The 20,352-nt window shown below is 49.3% G+C and overlaps 1 pseudogene; it reads right to left on the reverse strand.

Moving 5' to 3' along the window:
• Positions 1-1,787: 1,787 nt before the first annotated feature.
• On the reverse strand, positions 1,788-18,519 carry LOC144935260 (hexokinase-2-like; annotated as a pseudogene).
• Between the last annotated feature and the right edge of the window lie 1,833 nt (positions 18,520-20,352).

Below are 20,352 nucleotides of genomic sequence, written 5' to 3' on the forward strand. Positions count from 1 at the left end.
TATTTTACCTGGAATGGCACCTTCTACAAACAGAATGAGGGTACCCCTATGGGCTCCCCCTTGTCACCAGTTATAGCCAACATGTTCATGGAAAAGTTTGAATCAGACGCCATCCAGACATCCACCCTGCGTCCTTCCCTGTGGAAGAGATATGTGGATGACACTTTCGTCATCTGGCCACATGGCCTCCCAGCATTGAACCACTTCTTGGACCACATCAATTCTAGACACCCATCTATCAGATTCACCATGGAAGTGGAGAAAGACGGTAAACTACCATTCTTGGATATTCTGTTTAAGAGGAGGCTTGACGGATCCTTGGGACATTCTGTCTACAGGAAAGCCACCCACACAAATTCCTACTTGAAACCGGATTCTCACCACCACCCATCTCAAAAGAATTCTCTCATCAAAACGCTATACCACAGAGCCCATGGCATTTCTGACCAACACCACCTGACTGATGAATTAAGACATGTACATCGGGCCCTCAGGATGAACGGATACTCTGACCGCACTATCCGCCAAGCTGTCTCTCCCACCACACAGAAACAACCACATGAAACTCTGACCAAAACTATCACGTTACCATACATAGCAGGCGTGACCAAAAAGATCTCCAAAATTCTAAACAAACATAAGATCCAAGTCCGATTCAGTACAGTGCATAAAATCCGTGATCTGATTCCATCTGTGAAGGATGTCGTTCCTGACTTACAGTATCCTGGAGTCTACAAATTGAGTTGCATTTGTGGTGATTGCTACATTGGAGAAACAAAACGTCATGTTGCTGATCGTGTCCGCGAGCACAAGTCAGATCTGAAACACGGCAGAACTGATTCTTCGGCCGTTGCCGATCATTGCTACAACTCGGCGGGCTCTCATGAAATTGTCTTTTCCGAGACCAAGGTTCTCTGCAAACCTCCGGGCTACCATCAAAGGTTTGTACACGAAGCCATACAAATATACAAACACAGACATAATTTCAACCGTGATGATGGGTACAAACTCAGTAATCACTGGAAAGATGTTATTAACCACGCAAAAAAGACTTAATTACACTTTTTGGACCATCTTATCTGACAGGCACTATTTTAATTTACTTCACCGAGTGTTAACATCCACAGTGTTTAACAGTAATCTCTTCATTGTTCTTTGATCACCGCTCGCCACGTTTCCATTCATTGTGTTGAGCACTACGTGATGTCTTTGATCACCGCTCGCCCTCCGTCCCGGCGCGTCTCCATTCATTGTGTTGAGCACTGCGTGCAGTCTTTGATCGCCGCTCGCCCTCCGTCCCGACACGTCTCCATTCATTGTGTTGAGCACTGCGTGCAGTCTTTGATCACCGCTCCTCCTCCCTCCCGATACGTTTCCATTCATTGGCTACCACAGCCTGATAAGCTCTCCCCCCCCCTCTCCACCTCCCTTCAACTTGCTTATAAGGGATTACATCTTGAATCATTGCTTCACTTGATGCAGCTAATTCGGCTGTGACGGTCCCACCTGATGACGGAGACTTGTGTTGCCTCCGAAACGTCGTGAATTTTATTTTGTTTTGTTTTATTTTACTTTCATTAATTTTAATGTTTTTACCTACCGTGACTTTACCGAAAAAACCTGAGAATATGAATCATTGCAGTCACGAAAGCTTCAAATCTAGAACCACTTATCTAACTGTGATCTTGGCGAGGTGTGAGACTTAAAAAGTTGGCATTAAGGTTAAAGGTCACTGCAGTCGCTCCGCCCAGGGCCCAGCTCCAACTGCAGGTGGCCCAAGCCTACTCTCATGCCTGGCTGCCCTGGCTCAGCCTGGACGCTGCGATGAGTGCTGCCCCTTCTCCACAACCGTCTTCCGAGATGCAAAATGTGAGCACGCAGTGGGGCGCCAGCTCTTGCACCGTCTTCTGCATCACGCGTGAAAAACTGCGCCCGCAGATACACATGCTAGTTTTACAACCATCACAGGCACCCCCTCTAAAGTATCTGACTTTCTCTGATGAACACAGTGAATGTTTAAAGTCACTGCAGCCTTCCTGAGTGACATTCTCTATATAGTACAAGTAAAGTTGCCACCTTTTCAAGTCCAAACCGTGGCATACTCAACCAATCTAGGCCAAGCACAACTGCAGCATTCTGTAATGAAATTAAGTACATTACTGCCAAATATTGATACAACTAAATTCTTGCCACCAGAACAAAGATGCCAATTCCAGAACTGTCCGGGTCAAACCAGGTCATACCTGGAAAGGTGGCAACCTTGGTGCAAGATCTTGCCCCATTCGTGGGGCCTTACCTGGGGTGCAGCTTGTATACGGAGCCATCCACACCCACTGTCAGCTTCAGCCGCTGCACGCCGTGGCCCTATCTCATTTTGTCCACCACAGCAGCCATGGCGGTACCACAGAGCTGGGCATGATACCACTTGGCAAACCTCTTTCACCAACAGGTTGTCGTCGCAGGTCGGGACTAACTCCAAATGCCGTAGGATGGAGCGCACCTTCAGCAAATCTAGCCAGTCACTGGGTTGCGGTTAGAAAAAACCACGTTATCCACCATGCCAACTATGCCAACCTACACTGCCTCATCAGCCACGCCTAATTCTAGAAACCACACCATATAACTCATTCACCATGTCAATCCGCACAATTTGGAACATTAACCATACCATCCACTGCATTAGCCACATCACCCAGTGCATCAACTATGTCAACCACACCAATCCATTACGTCAACCATACCACACACCACACCAATAGCACTGTTTCTCTGTCTACCGAATGGTCGTTGATGTGACACAAAAAGGTCTTTGTATGTCAACACACAGCCATTGCATTTAAAATCAACTTGAAGCCAGTCACCTGTGAATTAGTCATTCCTAAAGACTGTCCACGAGAGGAGGAGGATGTTACCTCTCAATGTAGGACAGGAAGCGCGTCTCAAAGATGCCGGGTGTGCGCAGCCTCTCGGACACGACCCCACGGAACAGGAGGCCCAGCTCGGTCAGGTCGATGAGGATGTTCCGCACAATCTCACCCAGGTACATCCCGCTTATTATCTGCTCAAACCTCAGGTAGACAAGGAAACATGATTACTCCCAATCCTTCTTTTCATTTCATTCTAAAATTATAGAGGACAGTGATGAGGATAAGGTGATAGGGTGCCACAGTGGCGAGATGTTAACTGCCTCGCCTGGCCGTGGGTTCGATCCAGACCCTGACGCCTGTACATTTGGAGTCTGCATGTTCTCCCCGTGGTCGCGTGGATTTTATCCGGGCTTTTCTCCGGGTTTCCCTCAACATTTAGAAACGTGCGTTTAGAGCATATGGCTACTATAAATATCCACATGATAAGCCACTTCGTTGAGCTATCATTTGTAGCCAGGTTGCTTCTGAAATAGAGCTATATAGCTCAGCAGGGCTTACCTGGTAAAATAAAACATAGATATATTGTGCAAACTTGGTACCTCTGCTTGCCAGGTTTGAGGGAAGACTTATCCGTGTTTCTGTCAAAGGCTGTCATCAGGTGCTCGAGGGAACCGTTGTCCCCAAAAGCTCCCAGCTCCACAATCACACACATGCGGGGGCCTTCCTCCCCCTCCCCGGGGATGCCTATGCCTCCCTCCCCCTTCACCAGCTCCACTTTAACCAGCTGCTCCATGTAGCACACATTGCAACCCGTACCTGTGGTATGGTCTAAGTGCACGCAAGGCCGTAATTATAATATATATTGGGGGGACACATCCCCCCAAATATTCAAATATGCTCAAAATGTCCCCTCCAATATATTGCTATAAAAATAAATAATTGAATTTCCATTTAAAGCTTTCGTGACTGCAGGAATTCATCTTCTTGGTTCTTTCGGTAAAGTCACGTAGAATTATTTTATTATTTCATTCTACGTGACTTTACCGAAAGAACCAAGAAGAAAAATAAATAATTGCTATGCTAGATTTGAAGCTTTCGTGACTGCAAGGATTCATACTCTTAGGTTTGTTTTTTTTTCACCATGGAAGATTCACCATGGAAGTGGAGAAAGATAGCAAACTACCATTCTTAGATATCCTGTTTGAGAGGAGACCTGATGGATCCTTGGGACATTCTGTCTACAGGAAAGCCACCCACACAGATTCCTACTTGAAACCTGAGTCCCACCACCACCCGTCTCAAAATAATTCTCTCATCAAAACACTATACCACAGAGCTCATGGCATTTCTGACCAACACCACCTGGCCAGTGAATTAAGACATGTACATCGGGCCCTAAGGATGAACGGATACTCTGACTGCACCATCCGCCAAGCTGTTTCTCCCACCATACAGAAACAGCCACTTGAAACTCCAATCAAAACTATCACGTTGCCATACATAGCAGGCGTGACCAAAAAAAATCTCCAAAATCCTAAACAAACATAAGATCCAAGTCCGATTCAGTACAGTACATAAAATCCGTGATTTAATTCCATCTGTGAAGGATGTAATTCCTGACTTGCAATACCCTGGAGTCTATAAACTGAGTTGCAGCTGTGGTGATTGTTACATTGGGGAAACGAAACGTCATGTCTCTGATCATGTCCGCGAGCACAAGTCAGATCTGAAACACGGCAAAATTGAGTCTTCCGCCGTTGCCGATCATTGCTACAACGCTGTGGGCTCTCATGATATTGTCTTTTCCGAGACCAAGGTGCTCTGCAAACCTTCTGGCTACCATCAAAGGTTTGTACACGAAGCCATCCAGATATACAAACACAGACATAACTTCAACCGTGATGATGGGTACAAACTGAGTAATCATTGGAAAGATGTTATTAGCCATGTAAAAAAGATTTAACTAAACATATTTGGACCATCTTATTTGACAGGTACTATTCTACTTTACCAAGTGTTGACATCCCCAGCGTTTAACAGTACTCTCCTTTTTGTATTTTGATTGTCAACCAACACCGTGTAAAAAACATGTTGTGCCTATTGTTCTCGTTTAGTTCCGCCCACCCCCCCAACACGTCCCATTCATTGGCTACCACATTCAGATAAGCCCCTCCCCCCTTAACTTGTATTTAAGAGCTTGTCTGTTGGAATTTTGCCACACTTGATACAGTAAATCTAGCTGTGATGGTCGCACCTGATGACGGAGACTTGTGTTGCCTCCGAAACGTCGTGATTTATAATTTTATTTCTATTATTATTTCTATTATTTTTACTTTTATTATTTATTTTTACCTCCGTGACTTTACCCAAAAAAAGAAAAAAACTAAGAGTATGAATTGCTATGCTATGTAAATAAAAACAACAATTTTCTAAACCTTGGCCACAATATCTGGACTTGTCTTCATATAAATCAACGCATAGATTTGATTGTGGTTATAGTTGTACTTTATTAATCCCTAATCTCTGCCATTACATCAATGAATCAAGAAATGTTAAAAAGTAAAAACAGAGCAATGTAATACAATACACTATTAGACATTATTGTCAAAAATAAATAAAAAGTCCATCCCATGTGTTAGTGATTTTTTAAAAATATATTTCATGCAGGAAATTAGTTTTCAAATTTAGATATTTTTCTGGGTTGGGACCCCCAGACACCCTGGAAGATTTGGTTCCCCCCAATGTTGACTCCATGGCTACGGCCTTGAGTGCACGTATTGGTGGCCTGAGCCAGAAACTCATGCCATTCGTACCCAAAATATGGGGAAGAAGATGCAATAGAACAGCTGAGCGTCTGGTGTTGTGGGACAAACTCCGAGGGCTGTACCTGCAGATGGCTGGAGAGTGGGTGCAAGTGCAAGTCACACACGTGGGGCTCCACGCACCGACTATGAGGGCTGCCTGGCAGTGCAGGCTTGTGTAGGCCACTGACATCATGGTCGCCACCGTGTCGTTTGTGAGCGTCACCGACTTCTCCTCAAACTCCTAAAACAACCCACAGCAACCCCATTACATTCGGGGCAGGCACAGCGTGTCTACAGTGCACGCAGAGCATGTGTAGGGCGTGTGCAAGGTGAGTGAACATTGTGTGCAGGTTGCATGGAGGATGTGTGCACGATGTATGTGGAGCATATGCAGGGCAAGTGTAGTGTGTGCCGGATATGTGCAGGGTGTGTGCAGGGTGCTCACATTGCGCCGAGCAATGGCCTCCTTAAGCAATGTCACCACATCCATTCCCTCACACCCCGATGCGCCAAACATCTTGGTCCATTTCATCAGCTTACCCTGTCCGCACAGAATCAACAGCATCATGGCCCAGCATGGTACCGTGTGGTGGGGTCGTGCATTATTGTGTGGTGTGGTAGTGTGTCAAATAGCATGATATGGCTTGATGGTGTATTCCGGTGATACGTGATAAACGACCTACATCTCATCTCAAACGTTTGAAAGGGCACCCCCAGTGGCATCTGTCCCAGTGGCACATGGTGATATAGCACCGGGCCTACAATCAGGTATTTGTCTGACAGTAGAGGGTAATGAATGTGATGTGTGATCCCAATAGAGCAATGTTCATCTTTAACGTTTGCTGTAACGCACATGGCGTTATTCTACGTGTAATATACTAGCAGTAGGCCTCGGCAAGGTAAGGTAAATTACCTTTTTACCGGGTAAAGGGGTAAAGGTAAAGGGTAAAGGTTTCGACATGCCAAGGGGTAAGGTAAAGGGTAGGGTAAAGGTAGCTCAGAAGAATTACCCGGTAGGGTAAAGGTAGCGCGAATAATTACCCGGTAAATACAGTACCTTGTTTACCGCTAAAAGTTCCGTGACACAGTCCGTGGCCTCCATTTTAAATTGATGTCGGACCAGATGGAGACGGTCCACGTTCTTGAGGTAGAGGTACTAGAGGACGAGGTCGAGGATGCCAGCAACGGCATTTTTGGGGTTGCTGCGACCAGCAATCGAAAGAGGCAGCGGCATGCGTTCCCGTGGGAGCACACACACACGATTGGATGGAGGGTGATCCCCATGCACAGCAAGGGAAGCGGCAGTGCGTGCACTGCCGCAAGTAGTTTTCCACCCACACGAACGCGTCGGGGTGGAAAGCCCACCTCAAGAAACACAACGTGCTCGCCCCAGGCAGCGAGGTCGGGACGTCGGCGTCGGCAAGCTGCCTAATACAGCAAACGCTGAGCTGGCCAGCAATCCCGGATCGCCTCCTGGTAAAGTTTGAGAACGCGGTGGTGGATTTTGTTATCCAAGGTGCAATCTCTTTGCGAGCCGCCGGCAGCGACAAGTTCAAGACCTTGGTCCACACATTGATGCAGGGATACGAGGGCCCGTCGACCGCACCATCATTCGCAGGATTGTCGAGCATCACGCCATCATGCTGCCCATCGTCGGGGCGTTCTTCTCCAACCTGGACGTCGCCATCTCGCTCACCATCGACGGGTGGTCAAAGCGCAACCTGAAGGGATTTTGGATGGTCACGGTGCACTGGATCGACACCAAATCTGGTGCGTCAAAATCCATGCTGCTGACAATCCTCGATGTGCAGTCCGGAAGGGGTGTTGGCAAGCGCATTGGGGCCGCTCTGTTTGAGCACCTCCAAAGCCTCGGGCACAATATCTCGACCAAGCTGCTCACTGTCACCAGCGACAATGGCTCCGATGCGAACAGTGCTGTCAAGACGTTGTTCGCCCTGGTCAACGTGGACGCCGGATATGAGCAGTTGCGGGCTTGCCACCATATTCGATGTGCGGATCATTCCGTCCAGATCGGTGTCGTCCAAGTTCTAAAACTGATCAAGTCAACAAATGCCGAACTGAGCAAGGTGCTCGTCAATATCAGGTGCAGCAAGGTCGTCCGGCAGTCGTACCACCGCGAGGCTGAGATCACCAAGCTCGTCAGCAAGGAGCCAACGCACCAGGACTCGCTAACCAGGTGGCATTCGACGTTTGACATGGGCGACGACGCCATCAAGAAGCATGTCCCATTGGACATTATCATGGCGCGCTTCCAGGATGCAGTGGGCAAACATCGAGGGCGTGACAGCATTCCTGCGAATGCCGCGCCAGGTCATGACCTCGTTGTCGGCGGAACATAAGTCGACATTGGATCTCGTGCCGGTGACATTGCGATCACGGTGAAGCCGCCCTTAGAGCGATCGATGAGTCCTTGACCGCGACGGGGATGAAGGCCGAGCTGGTGCGGTACCGCCACCTACTGGTTCAGGAACCCGCCATTGTGGCATCCTACTTGAATCCACAGCTGCCGAAAACGACAGACTAAGACGAGCTGGCTATACTGAAGGCCACAATCCGCTCTGTCCTGCAGCATCGCTACTCGGACGTGCTCATGATCTCGCTGACGGCAGTCGCTGTTTAGCAACGTCGGCAACTCCATTGACGACGGCGATGAAGTCGATCGTTTTCTGAGCATGGGCGTCACGACCGCCAGCGCCTTCATTGACGTAATGCAGTGGTGGTCTCTCCGCAAAGAGCTGCTCCCTGCCCACTACAAGATGGCCTGCGACTACTTGGGAGTGCCGGTGACGTCAGCTCCCTGTGAACGCGCGAATAACGGAGCCAGTCACTGCCAACGACGCTCTTCATCAAGTCCATGTGCTTGCGCTCATGGATCACAGCCGGCTGCCTGAAGGTTCCGTCTAACTGGGCCGGGGCGGCGCAGGATCTTATTGCCTGTCGTTCGTCCGAGGCCGATGGCAATGACGAACTTGATCAGGTTGTTGATGAGATCGCCATCGACCAAGACGACTGGGACGAGGAGGTTATGGAGGACGGTGTCGTCGACAGCCTAAACGCCCGATTCGAGAGTATTCTATATGAATAAAGCGCTCTACCTAGCATTTATCGTTATAAATCTTTTCCATGTGTTGTACCCCAGTAATTACCCTGTAATCGGGTAATTTGTATGGGATAAGGGTAAAAGGTAAGGTAAAGGTAGGCTCGTTGTTTTTTACCTTTTACCTTACCTGCTAAAGGGTAAAAGGTAGGGTAGAGCGATTGTATTGTGGTAAGGTAAAAGGTAAGGTAAAGTTTGTCTTATTTATTTTACAGTTTAACTTTTACCTTACCTTGCCGAGGGCTAACTGGCAATAATTACCAGGGTAGCCTACTGGGTTAATACTATGAACCTCGACAAGACGCAGCCAACGCGCTACTGCAGGTCAATGTTACCTCCCCAAGTGAGCCTTGCCAGCAGGAGAATGAGCCCCACGTGGATGGATCGGCCACTCCGGCCACTCTCCCGCAGCAGCTCTCCCGCACACTCTGCCAAGTGGTCGAACAGCTGGAGAGTGAAGCGTACATGTCAGCGTCAGAGCCACAGGCAATATAGACTCGCACCGGTTAGAACACGTCATGGGTGTTTACCATGATATGGGGAAATTATGGTGCGGCATGTCACAATATTGTACGCACATTTATAATTATATACAAGTAATTACATTGCCTAATCATCTCGTGCAGGTGCTGGATGGATTGTTGCATCGCAAGATCGTCAAAGGTGGCGACGGCTTGCCAAGGCATTCATCCAACAGTGGATTGATCAGGACTGATGATAACAACATTTGGTCTAAAAAGCATTTCTAGAAGAGCTATCAGGTGAGCTGCAGACAGCTGGCTTTTCAGTCAACTCTGAAGCCCTGCTTCCCAAAACATGGAGGTGTGTCTCCCAACAGTAAATATAATTTCTGTTGTCAAGAGTTTCTTCATGAACATAAGGTCACAGGCTACTGACCCAGTGCATTCATATAAGACAGAGTAACATCACCAGCACATAATTATATCAAGATATTATGTTGTGTTCATCAGCATTTCCAACAAGTACATTTGAATTCGGAATCCGGGATTTTATGTTAATGTAAGCCAGGCGAATGCGGCCAGACCCTCTCAGCAGTGCCCCGCTGCATGTTCTCGGGCACAGAGTACCGTATTTTCCCGCATATAACCCGCGGGGTAGACCACTTTCTACAAACAAAACAAGACCCTGCGGGGTATATGGAGGTGCGGGCTATCCCAAAAATATTTTACACGTGTGACATGTCATAACTAGTTACATTTTTTCATGGTAGGACTATCCACTATGCAACACTTACCTTTCACTAAAGCACTGCTGAATAAACCACTCACACTAAAATTGCACATGTTATCACGTTTTAAATGAATTGTTTGTACAATTAAACGACACTGTTTGAAGTGCGCGCACTGTTTACCGGCGACGGGAGAATCGGGGGGAGAGAGAGGTGGGGGTTGGGGAGTGGGGCAGCTGGGGGGAGAGAGAGGTGGGGTTTGGGGAGTGGGGCAGCTGGGGGGAGAGAGAGGTGGGGTTTGGGGGGTGGGGCAGCTGGGGGGAGAGAGAGGTGGGGGTTGGGGAGTGGGGCAGCTGGGGGGAGAGAGAGGTGGGGTTTGGGGGGTGGGGCAGCTGGGGGGAGAGAGAGGTGGGGGTTGGGGGGTGGGGCAGCTGGGGGGAGAGAGAGGTGGGGGTTGGGGGGTGGGGCAGCTGGGGGGAGAGAGAGGTGGGGGTTGGGGGGTGGGGCAGCTGGGGGGAGAGAGAGGTGGGGGTTGGGGGGTGGGGCAGCTGGGGGGAGAGAGAGGTGGGGGTTGGGGGCGAGGCAACGGCGTCACCGTAGTGCCGCTATTGTCTGCGCAGTGCGCAATCTACCAGTGCTTAAACTGTACACTTATTGTACCAGTTATGTTACTTATTTATTGAATATTTAATTTTGTTACTTATTTACCGTTTTAAGTTCACTCGTTTCCGGATAGTTTCATTTCTTTGTGCAGGTTATGATTTTAATGTTAACAATTGATAGTGGAATGTATTACAAATATAAACTTCGTATTAATATAATGGAATTAAGCTGCGGTAACGACGTAAAATATATTAATGCATGCGGGGTATATGGAGGTGTGGGCTATCTGAAATTTGTTTCACACAAAACGCTATTTTTTCGGGTTATATGCGTTTGCGGGTTATATGCGTCTGCGGGCTATATGCGTATGCGGGCTATATGCGGGAAAACACGGAAAAACTTTTTGAATATGAAAGCCTCGCGCCGGCCACTCCCTAGTAGCTTCACCAGCATCACGATGAAGTTCTCACCCTCGAGCTCCAGCGTCAGGAGCTCTCCCTTCTCTGCCAGTGTGATAGGATGGCATGCAGGGTTATTGGCACAGGCTCATTACTGTAGACAAGCTTTATGCTGAGGTGTCAGCAAAATAAAAAATGCCTCTATCCTGCAGTGCTGAACAGCTATGAAACGTGGGCCATTATGTGCCAAGTATAAGATGATGGAGAATGTGTTTGAAAGTTCACTAAATAAAAACCATAAAAGCACGTGCCACCACCATCTCCGTACACCACTCACCATTGCCATTGGGGATGGTGCGCACATAGGAGGGAAGCATCTTTACAGAGGCTTCTTTGTGGCTCTCACATTTGAGTCCACGCTCAATCTCGCGCAGATGTCGCTTCACATCCTTCAGCACCTTGTGGTCCAGCTTGAGTAGTGCGAGCTTCTCATCAATCTGACGGCGCTGGTGAGCGAGCCGGTATGCCACGGCTGTCACCATAGCGGCACCCTTCCCACTGCCATCTTCGGACAAGATGAAGCGAACCTCACATTCAGGAGCGAGGCGCCGCAAGGCATCCTGGAGCCTGTGACTGTACCTACAGCCGGCACATGCAGCACGGGGAGTTCAATGAAGGCTTCAGTTCCAAGACTGTTAGGGCACTCAGCAGACTGTTGCAATCCAGAGGTGTCGTGAGTTTTGTATTGCTGAGTGTTGGGGTGATATTGCCAAGTGTAGTGAAACATATTGTTCGTCATATAGTTGCTATAGACTGGTTTAAGAATGATGCATTAGTGACTCAAGAGATTGGACCTGAAGACATACGTGCACATTAGGCCACATCCAGACAGCAGTAAGAAATATGTTCCCGGGCCCCAAATAAGTGCTGGACAGGCTGAAGACCGATTGAGCTGTGTGGCGTTTTGGGGTGCGTGGGTTTATGCCATGTCTCTGGTCATTGTTGCAGAGACATAAAGGCTCCCAGGAAGAGCTCATTGAACATGATCCACTCATGTTCTTGCTTCATGAAGTCCAGTCATCTCAACCAGCCATGTGATGCAGAAGGGGACAAGAACACAACTTAACATCAATCTTCCCAAAAATGTTTAGCCTGCATTTTTTTCCCTTATAATCATGACAGGAGAGAGACAGCATGGGCTGGCTTAACGTGATAGCAATGAAGTACACGAGGCCATCCAAATATACAAACACATACATAATTTCAACCGTGATGATGGGTACAAACTTAGTAATCATTGGAAAGATGTTATTAACCATGCAAAAAAAAAAGATTTAACTACACATATTTGGAGCATTCCTGGCAGCGATTTCAGCCGCACCACCTCTACATAACAATAGGCTCAGTCAACCATTCTACACAACAAAGACTCATTTCCTGGCAGCGATTTCAGCCGCACCACATCTACATAACAATAGGTTCAGTCAACCATTCTACACAACAAAGACTCATTTTCTGGCAGCGATTTCAGCCGCACCACATCTACATAACAATAGGCTCAGTCAACCATTCTACACAACAAAGACTCATTTCCTGGCAGCGATTTCAGCCGCACCACATCTACATAACAATAGGCTCAGTCAACCATTCTACACAACAAAGACTCATTTCCTGGCAGCGATTTCAGCCGCACCACATCTACATAACAATAGACTCAGTCAACCATTCTACACAACAAAGACTCATTTTCTGGCAGCGATTTCAGCCGCATCACCTCTACATAACAAAAAGGCTCAGTCCCTTTTACACGCACCTTTACATCAGCCGGACCTAGTTTACACAACAAAGGCTCATTCCTAACAGCGTGCTTCAGCCGCACCGAGCCTCACAAATATAATATTCAGGGCCTACCTTGGCTCCTCTCACCCTCAACCAGTATATATACAAAGCAGGGGCGGTTTCTTCATTAGGGCGATTGGGCGACGCACCACCAATGTCATTCAACCACAGAGTCACGCTAGCCGTCACTGTGCCTCTGGATATAGTCCAATCAGCGTCATGCTACGTTCTGTGGAGTACCGCCTCTTTTTGGGCGATTTCCCTCCAGCTGAGAATCGCCCCGAGTGGTCCCATAGACTTACATTCAAAGATGTTTTTTCGAACGGGGGCGCTGCAATGCATTCTCTATGGCTTCCGGGAGGGCTCGCCATAACGTGCTTACGTCATCATACGTGCTTACGTCATCATACGTAAGCACGTTTCATCCAACAATATAATTTGTCGCCACCTAGTGGAATCTTTAATAAAATAAACTTGAGTGGTTTGTTTTAATAGTGAGTATAGAAACAAACAAGATGTATTGTAAGAGTCACTTTATTTTTCATTAATATTAAAGAAGTGAAGTTGCCTTTACTTACTTAAGCTGTTAATTTATCCATTGCATGGGTGGACCTTATCCTTATCAATCATCCAGACATTTGCCCCCCCTGAGAGATTTTGCAGGAGCCGCCACTGATACAAAGACTGTTTTCTTGGAATTTCTCTCACTTGATACAGCTATCGTGCTGTGACGGTTCCACCTGAAGACGGAAGCTTGTGTTGCCTCCGAAACGTCGTGATTTTTATTTTATTTTTATTTTTATTTATTAATTAAAACATTTTACCGACGTGACTTTACCGAAAAAACCTAAGAAGAAGAATATAACGACTAAGAATATCCAGCTCTGTTGAACGAAAACAAGCAAATGTCAAATCTCCTGCAGCATCGTTGGTTGTGGGCGTGCATTGTATCACAGTGCCCTCACTGAGGGTGCAGCTTGTAGACTGCGCCGTCCACACCCACGGTCGTCTGCAGCCGATCCTTGGCCTAGTTTTGCCGAATTCGTGTCACCACGGCAGCCAAGCCGGCGGCACACAGGTGGGCGGAACGAGTAGACACCAGGCAGCAGATCAGACAGGCGGCTTCACAGTCCTGCACTGAAACTTGCAGCCCCAAGTCCTTGAGGATCTTCTCTGCCTTCTCAAGCCCTACATTTTCCCTGGTGTGCCACAGCATAGCAAAATCACCTGTTAAAATCATCCTTATACCAGACTAAAATATTAAAATACTTTTTAAAATATCAATAAAATTATCATATATCTGATATATTCAATGTGTGATGCAGGAGTCTCACTTTTCCATGGCGGACACGAAGTGCATCTCGAATTTTCCCTTGGTACCAAGCGCAGATGGCACCTTTCCTCCAAAAAGCAGCTGCTCCTCCGTAAGCTTCACCAACACCAAGCGCACAATCTCACCCAAGTACATGCCGCTGATCATCTTCTCGTACCTGCTCAACCAACAGCACGCAACAGCACACCACCATGCTCCACTCTCACTGCCGTTTCATGACACGCCGGACAGTGTCATAATGCAACCCAGCCAGTGCCGGTACCATGAGGGTGACATACAGCTGCTTGCCGGGGTTGAGAGAGTCGTGATCGAGCTTGCGATCAAACTCGGTGAGCACGTCATCGAGCACCCCATCGTCCTCGAAGGCGCCCCACTCTGTGTTGATGCACATGTGGCCCTCGTCGCCTTCCACCAGCTCCACGTTGCTCAGCTCCTCCATGTAGCACACGTTGGTGCCCGTGCCTACAGCAGTCGCGCAGCGCACACAGACATACATGCCCGCACGTCACTACCTGTATTTTATACAGTAGGGAGTTGATCAGCATTTATTTGCTGATGTTGGGGTTGGCGAGTGAGCCAGTGAACGGCTTTAGGAGCAGCCTGGTGAATATCTAAAACGCTGCCAGTAAATTATCGCAGCGGGTAGTAGAGTTACTACGTGGTCCATGGTTTAAGATTGGTGACTACGTTGGGCTATTCTAGGTTGTCAATTAATGTAGGAGATAGCCGTGCAGGCCGTGCAATGTTCTAATTCTCTTACAGACCATTGGTGAGCTGTAGCCCAAAGGATCTACTGTGGAGTTCCAGGTTCCGCTGACCTGAGCCTCAGGATTGAAAGAGAGGACTTTGAGAGCTTCCGCTCAATCCCATAGCGAGTTGTGGGACGTTGATCTAAACCTTGGGACCTCAGTTGAGGTCAGAGATGTGGACAATGCAAGTGTAGAGGTGGTACGCGCTGGCGGGGAGGATCGTGAGACAGCGTGTAGTGGGTGGCTACATCACGGTCCGCAGGCAGGTGTCCACATCGCGGTCCGCATAGGCCCCCGCCCCCTGGCGCGGAGGGCTATGTAAGGCGATGCGCAGCAGCGCTCGGGGAGTCGTCAACCAGTGAAGACAGAAGACGGAGGAAGAGATAGGGCCCTGAGACCCCTAGCCCCGCTGCCCTTGTAAGGGCCGGGACTCTGTGCGGCTCAGAGGCGAGACCTTGGGATTCACGGCCCGACGTCCTTGTAAGGGCCGGGCTGTGTAACCCAGAGGTCGAGACCCGTGCCCTGGCAAGGGCGGGTCCGATAGCTCCCCTTGGGAAGCACGTAGCCGGAGGGCCTGAGAGCGTAGCCGAGTTAGGCACGCGTAACGTAGGCTGTATCTCGGCTGTACCTGTTACTGTTGCATCAGTGTTAATAAATAAGTGCTGCCCCGTCAACTCGTCTCCCGCCGTAATTGAGATATTACACAAGCACGGTGCGCGGAGTGTGGTGGTAACTTCCGCCAGAGTCGTGTTGACAAGTGTGTGTGAGACTTGCTGACAATGAGGCCGAATTCACAACATTGGTCATCGTAGGCCACATGTCATCATGGTGCCCACAGTATCATTCACCACGGCCACTACGTCTATGTCAAAGTCCTGTAAGGATATAGTCACACATCATCGTACATCAATTCATGACACTACATGGCAGAACAGAACATGTTACACCTGCATGGCATTCATGCTTCCTGTCGCCAGGCTGCACCCACCCCACGACGCTTGATGGCCTCCCGCAGCAACTGAACAATGTCACGACCCTCCACACCACTCGTCTTCAACCCTTTCGTCCAAGTCAGCAGTGTGCTCTGCCAAGAACATGACATCACGGTTTAAACAATTTTTCTGCCTTGCAGTATCAGGGAATGTACATTTGTGGTGGGTATTGTGAGCCTCTGTAGCGACGAACATGTCTTTAATACCAACTCCAACCCCATATCGCCTCCGTCAACCCCACGGTACCTCATCCAGCCTGGTCTGCTTGCAAGGAAAGGAGAACGTGAAGGCAATGGGCAGCTTTTGGTTCTTGATGTGTTTATTCAGGAAGTCGGACAGATATTTGGCGATCAGGTCAAACAGCTGCACACACACAATCGCAACGTGTCGGTAAATGGTCATGATGGCATGCAATGCAACGTCATCTACAGCCAGGAGAATGGAGTCCTTGGTGATCATTAACTAGCGGACTCTCTGGCAGCAGCACTCGTGACCCCCACTTGAGTTACCAACCTGCTCAGCGGTGTCAGCCATGACCTCCTTGGGAATGACGTAGGCCTCGTTCTCCATGAACACTTGCTGCTGGCCACTTTCGTCAGCAATCTTCACCCGTAGCACGCGGAAGTTGGTCCCTCCCAGGTTCTCTGCCTGCTCTGTGAACGTCCAAATAGCAGCACACGGCAGCATCCGGTCACCACTCACTGAACGTTATACCAGGGACGCATTCACTACCTCAAGCTGAAACAGTAACATGGTCACTGGAGGAAGATTAAGGGAATGCCAGAGGAGGTTGCCAGGCTATGACAACAATGTGCGGAGTTCATGGCCCAAATTATTGCTTAAAATTATCAGCAACTCGGTGGTGGCCGCAGCGATGAGTGTGTGTTCACCTGTGCCATCAGGCGTGGAGCGCACAAAGGACGGCAGCATCTTGATGGAAGCAGTGTCATGGGTTTGCTGGCCTAGGCCGGCATCCATGGCGGCTCGCATGCGCACCCTCACCTGGCACAGGATGCCATTCGACAACACCAGGTGCTGCAGCCGTTGCTGCACCTGCACCCCCACCAACACTTCAGATGTGAGCACACTAGGTCCCCCTTGTTGCAGTAGCGTACATCTCACGGATGGTTAAGTACTGAATGATTATGCAATTCAAAACATTTCGAAGGACCACGTTATAATTTACGATTTATTCCCCACGGTATTTATGCACAGGGAATGCGTACATTTCCACAATAATGTACGAATTACGAATGTGTACATACAGTATGTTGAACTTCTTTCGCACCGTACGTAGCCAACCATGCTAATCGGAGGTGTGGAAGAAGGACAACAAACTTAACACAAAAAGCAGTTCTAAAGAAATTAATTTTCAATATAAGAAATGAATTTTCAATCTAAAATGATACCGATCATTCGTAAGTCCAACTTTACTCGATGACACAACTGCGTGCAAGAAAAGATGTCTGTGTGTGTAGTTGTGCCTGAGCAGTTGTGTGCGTCTCTTCTTTGTGATTGTGTGCGATTGTTGCTTTATTTGAGTGATTTATTTGCATGTGCAATTGTTGGCGCACTTTTGTTATGTATGATTGTGGTTGTTTGGTTATTGTTAACATTAACAGTATTTCTAATGATCTAATAAACTATTATAACATTTACATTGCATTCTACTATATCATCAACTTTAAGAACATTTCTAACATAGTTTCCGTTACATATGTAGTGAGCGACTTCCACCACACGTCTAGTAGAAGGCTTCTTATTTATTAAGAGCACACAGGGTGATACACTTCATAACGCGGCTACACCTAAGCTGTCCAAACACGCAGCCCATCTCCGTCTTGCACTACGCTGGCTGGTTGACGAGCGTAGCGGCGGCGACAGAGCTGCTCTTGCAGAATAACAGCCGCGTGGTCGAAGATGAAGAGATGACAATGGCAGCGACGCAACCAGGACCCAGACCCCACACTGGCGCAGCCAAGCTCCACCTCTGGCCATGCCTCCTTTCCAGAACCTTCGGGTTGGTTCCCGGAGCTTCTCGACTGACTCTGCCCTTAACCTTTACCCCAGATACGTCCCTTCATAATAAGGCATTATGTAATGCAGCTATAACCGCAATTACCCCTACAGGTCGGCAGGTGTCACCCTGTCATTGCATGACCCCCCCCCCCCCCCCCCGTGGTAAAAAAATTGCCGTCCCGGCTACCAATAATACTGAAAACACAAGATAGATTAAAAGCACCCCCAGAACATGAACAATATAACAAAAATTGTTTCTGAGTAAGGCCAAGCAGACTGCAATAAAGGGGGGAATTCAAGCAACAATTTAGGGAGGCACGAGAACAACGATAGGACAGAGCGGGAGAGAGAGAGAAAACATTCCTTCAGTAAATCACGCAATGCAACCCCCTTAATCCCCACATAAGCCCACAACAAATGGTTTAATCGAATTTAGCAACATTTGGACCGAGTTCCTGCCGCCGGTCCGTCCATCGGGGAAATCTTCACAATGCTGACAGAAGATGTGGGCACCGCCTGAACTTCCAAGAAAGGTGGTCCCACTCCTGGCTTCGCAGGTGTCGCGGCTTCCGCCTCAATGAGCGATGCCTCGCATTCAGGCAGATCATGGCCCTCGTCGATTAGGATTTCGGAAGCTGTTGGGGTTGAGATGCAGCCGTCGATGGGGTTGGGATGCAGCCGTCGATGGAGCCGGGTGCGCCGGAGATGTCGTCGGAGGTTGACGCGGGCTCAGACATCCATGCGCGAAGTGCCCCAGCTGGCCGCAACGGAAGCAGGTAAGTGCGGCCCTCCATCGTAGACGATCCTCCTCGCGTGGCCTACAGTCCCACAACCGCTGCGGCACTTCTCCCCGTCTGCGACTCCACATTGCGACCACAGCTGCGATGTCACCCTCCACTGGTAGGTCCTCTGTCGGCTGATTCACGACATATTGTGGTGCCCACCCACGCGGCTCACCATCTCGGCCGGGGTTGTCCGTCCAGGCCACCATCTGGGGCCAACGGCGCAAGTTCTCGTGGACCTGAGGAACATCGGGCGGCCCATCGGGACGTCTGTTCATCCACATCGATGACCGGCAAGACGACCCACATTTCGCGCGCCAGCCCCAACATTCTTTCCATCACCAGAGAATCAAGGACTTTCGGGTCTACCGCGGGGTACGCCGCTTCTCCCAACGCCAAAAACGCGCTGCGGTAGGCAAGAGGCGTCTCGGCCTCCCCTCGCCTCCGCTGCAAAAACTTCTTACGGGTGTTGGAAGGTGGTTCGTATACTTCGGCCATCTCGGCGCATGCATCATTTGTCTTCTTCCCTGCGGGTATGGCTCAGAAAACAGCGAGTGCATCGTCGTCTAACACCGTGGGCAGAGCTCTCAGCGCTTCCTCCTCGGTCCAGTTCACCGACCGATAAGCTGCCTTGAAGCGCCAAGTGAAAGTGCCACAGTCCCCACCTGCCGTTACAAATTCCGTAACAGCAGGCAGTCGGTGGGTCTGTTCCGATCCGCTTGCGGTGTCGACAGTAACAGGCGTCACTTCCGGCGAATCACGCCCGTGCTCTGAAATGGCGGCCTCCGGCCGCACGTCTCCCGCACTGCGCTTAATGGCGGCCTCGTCTGCGTGGTCTTCGAGACGTGCGTAATGGCGGCCACTCCACTCGCGGACGTTCGTGGCCGTTCTTCAATCTCCAGCTCCACCCGGTACGGTATGTGCAGTCAGCCCTACCAACGTGGTCGCCGTCAGGAGCTCCACCATTTGCACGAGTGTCGCCCGCAGGAGCTCCAACTGATCCGACACCACGCGCCATCCAAGTTCGGGTTGCTGCTGCCGTCTCCGGCGCCGCCGGTTCTCCCACCGTGACTTGGGTAACCGGGAGTGCGGTTCCTGGGGTTGTAAGGAGGTCCAGCATCTCGTCCTCATCATCGTTGGAAGACGCCACAGGTGGGTTCCACTTCTTCTGATACTTCGTCATCGTTTTTATTTTCTCACTATTCCTTTGATGAGAAAAAAAATGTATCACTCTGACACCAAATGTAGTGAGTTTGCATTACATATGTTGTGAGCGACTTCCGACACACATCTAGTAGAAGGCTTCTTATTTATTAAGAGCACACAGGGCGGTACACTTCGTAACGTGGCTACACCTAGGCTGTCCAAACATGCAGCCCCTCTCCGTTCCTGCGCTACGCTGGCTGGTTGAAAAGCATAGCGGCGGCGATGGAGCTGCTCTTGCAGAATAACAGCCACGTGGTTGAAGATGAAGAGATGACGACGGCAGCGACACAACCAGGACCCAGACGACACACTAACAGCCCCGAACCAGAGATTCGGTACTGCTCATATCTGCCTGGCGCGGCCAAGCTCCACCTCTGGGAACAAACCCGAAGGTTCTGGAAAGGGGGCCTTTTCCCGAACCTTCGGGTTTGTTCCCAGAGCTTCTCGACTAAC

This window comes from Lampetra fluviatilis, chromosome 12 (genome assembly GCF_964198595.1).
Source record: "Lampetra fluviatilis chromosome 12, kcLamFluv1.1, whole genome shotgun sequence".
Taxonomy (NCBI): Eukaryota; Metazoa; Chordata; class Hyperoartia; order Petromyzontiformes; family Petromyzontidae; genus Lampetra; species Lampetra fluviatilis.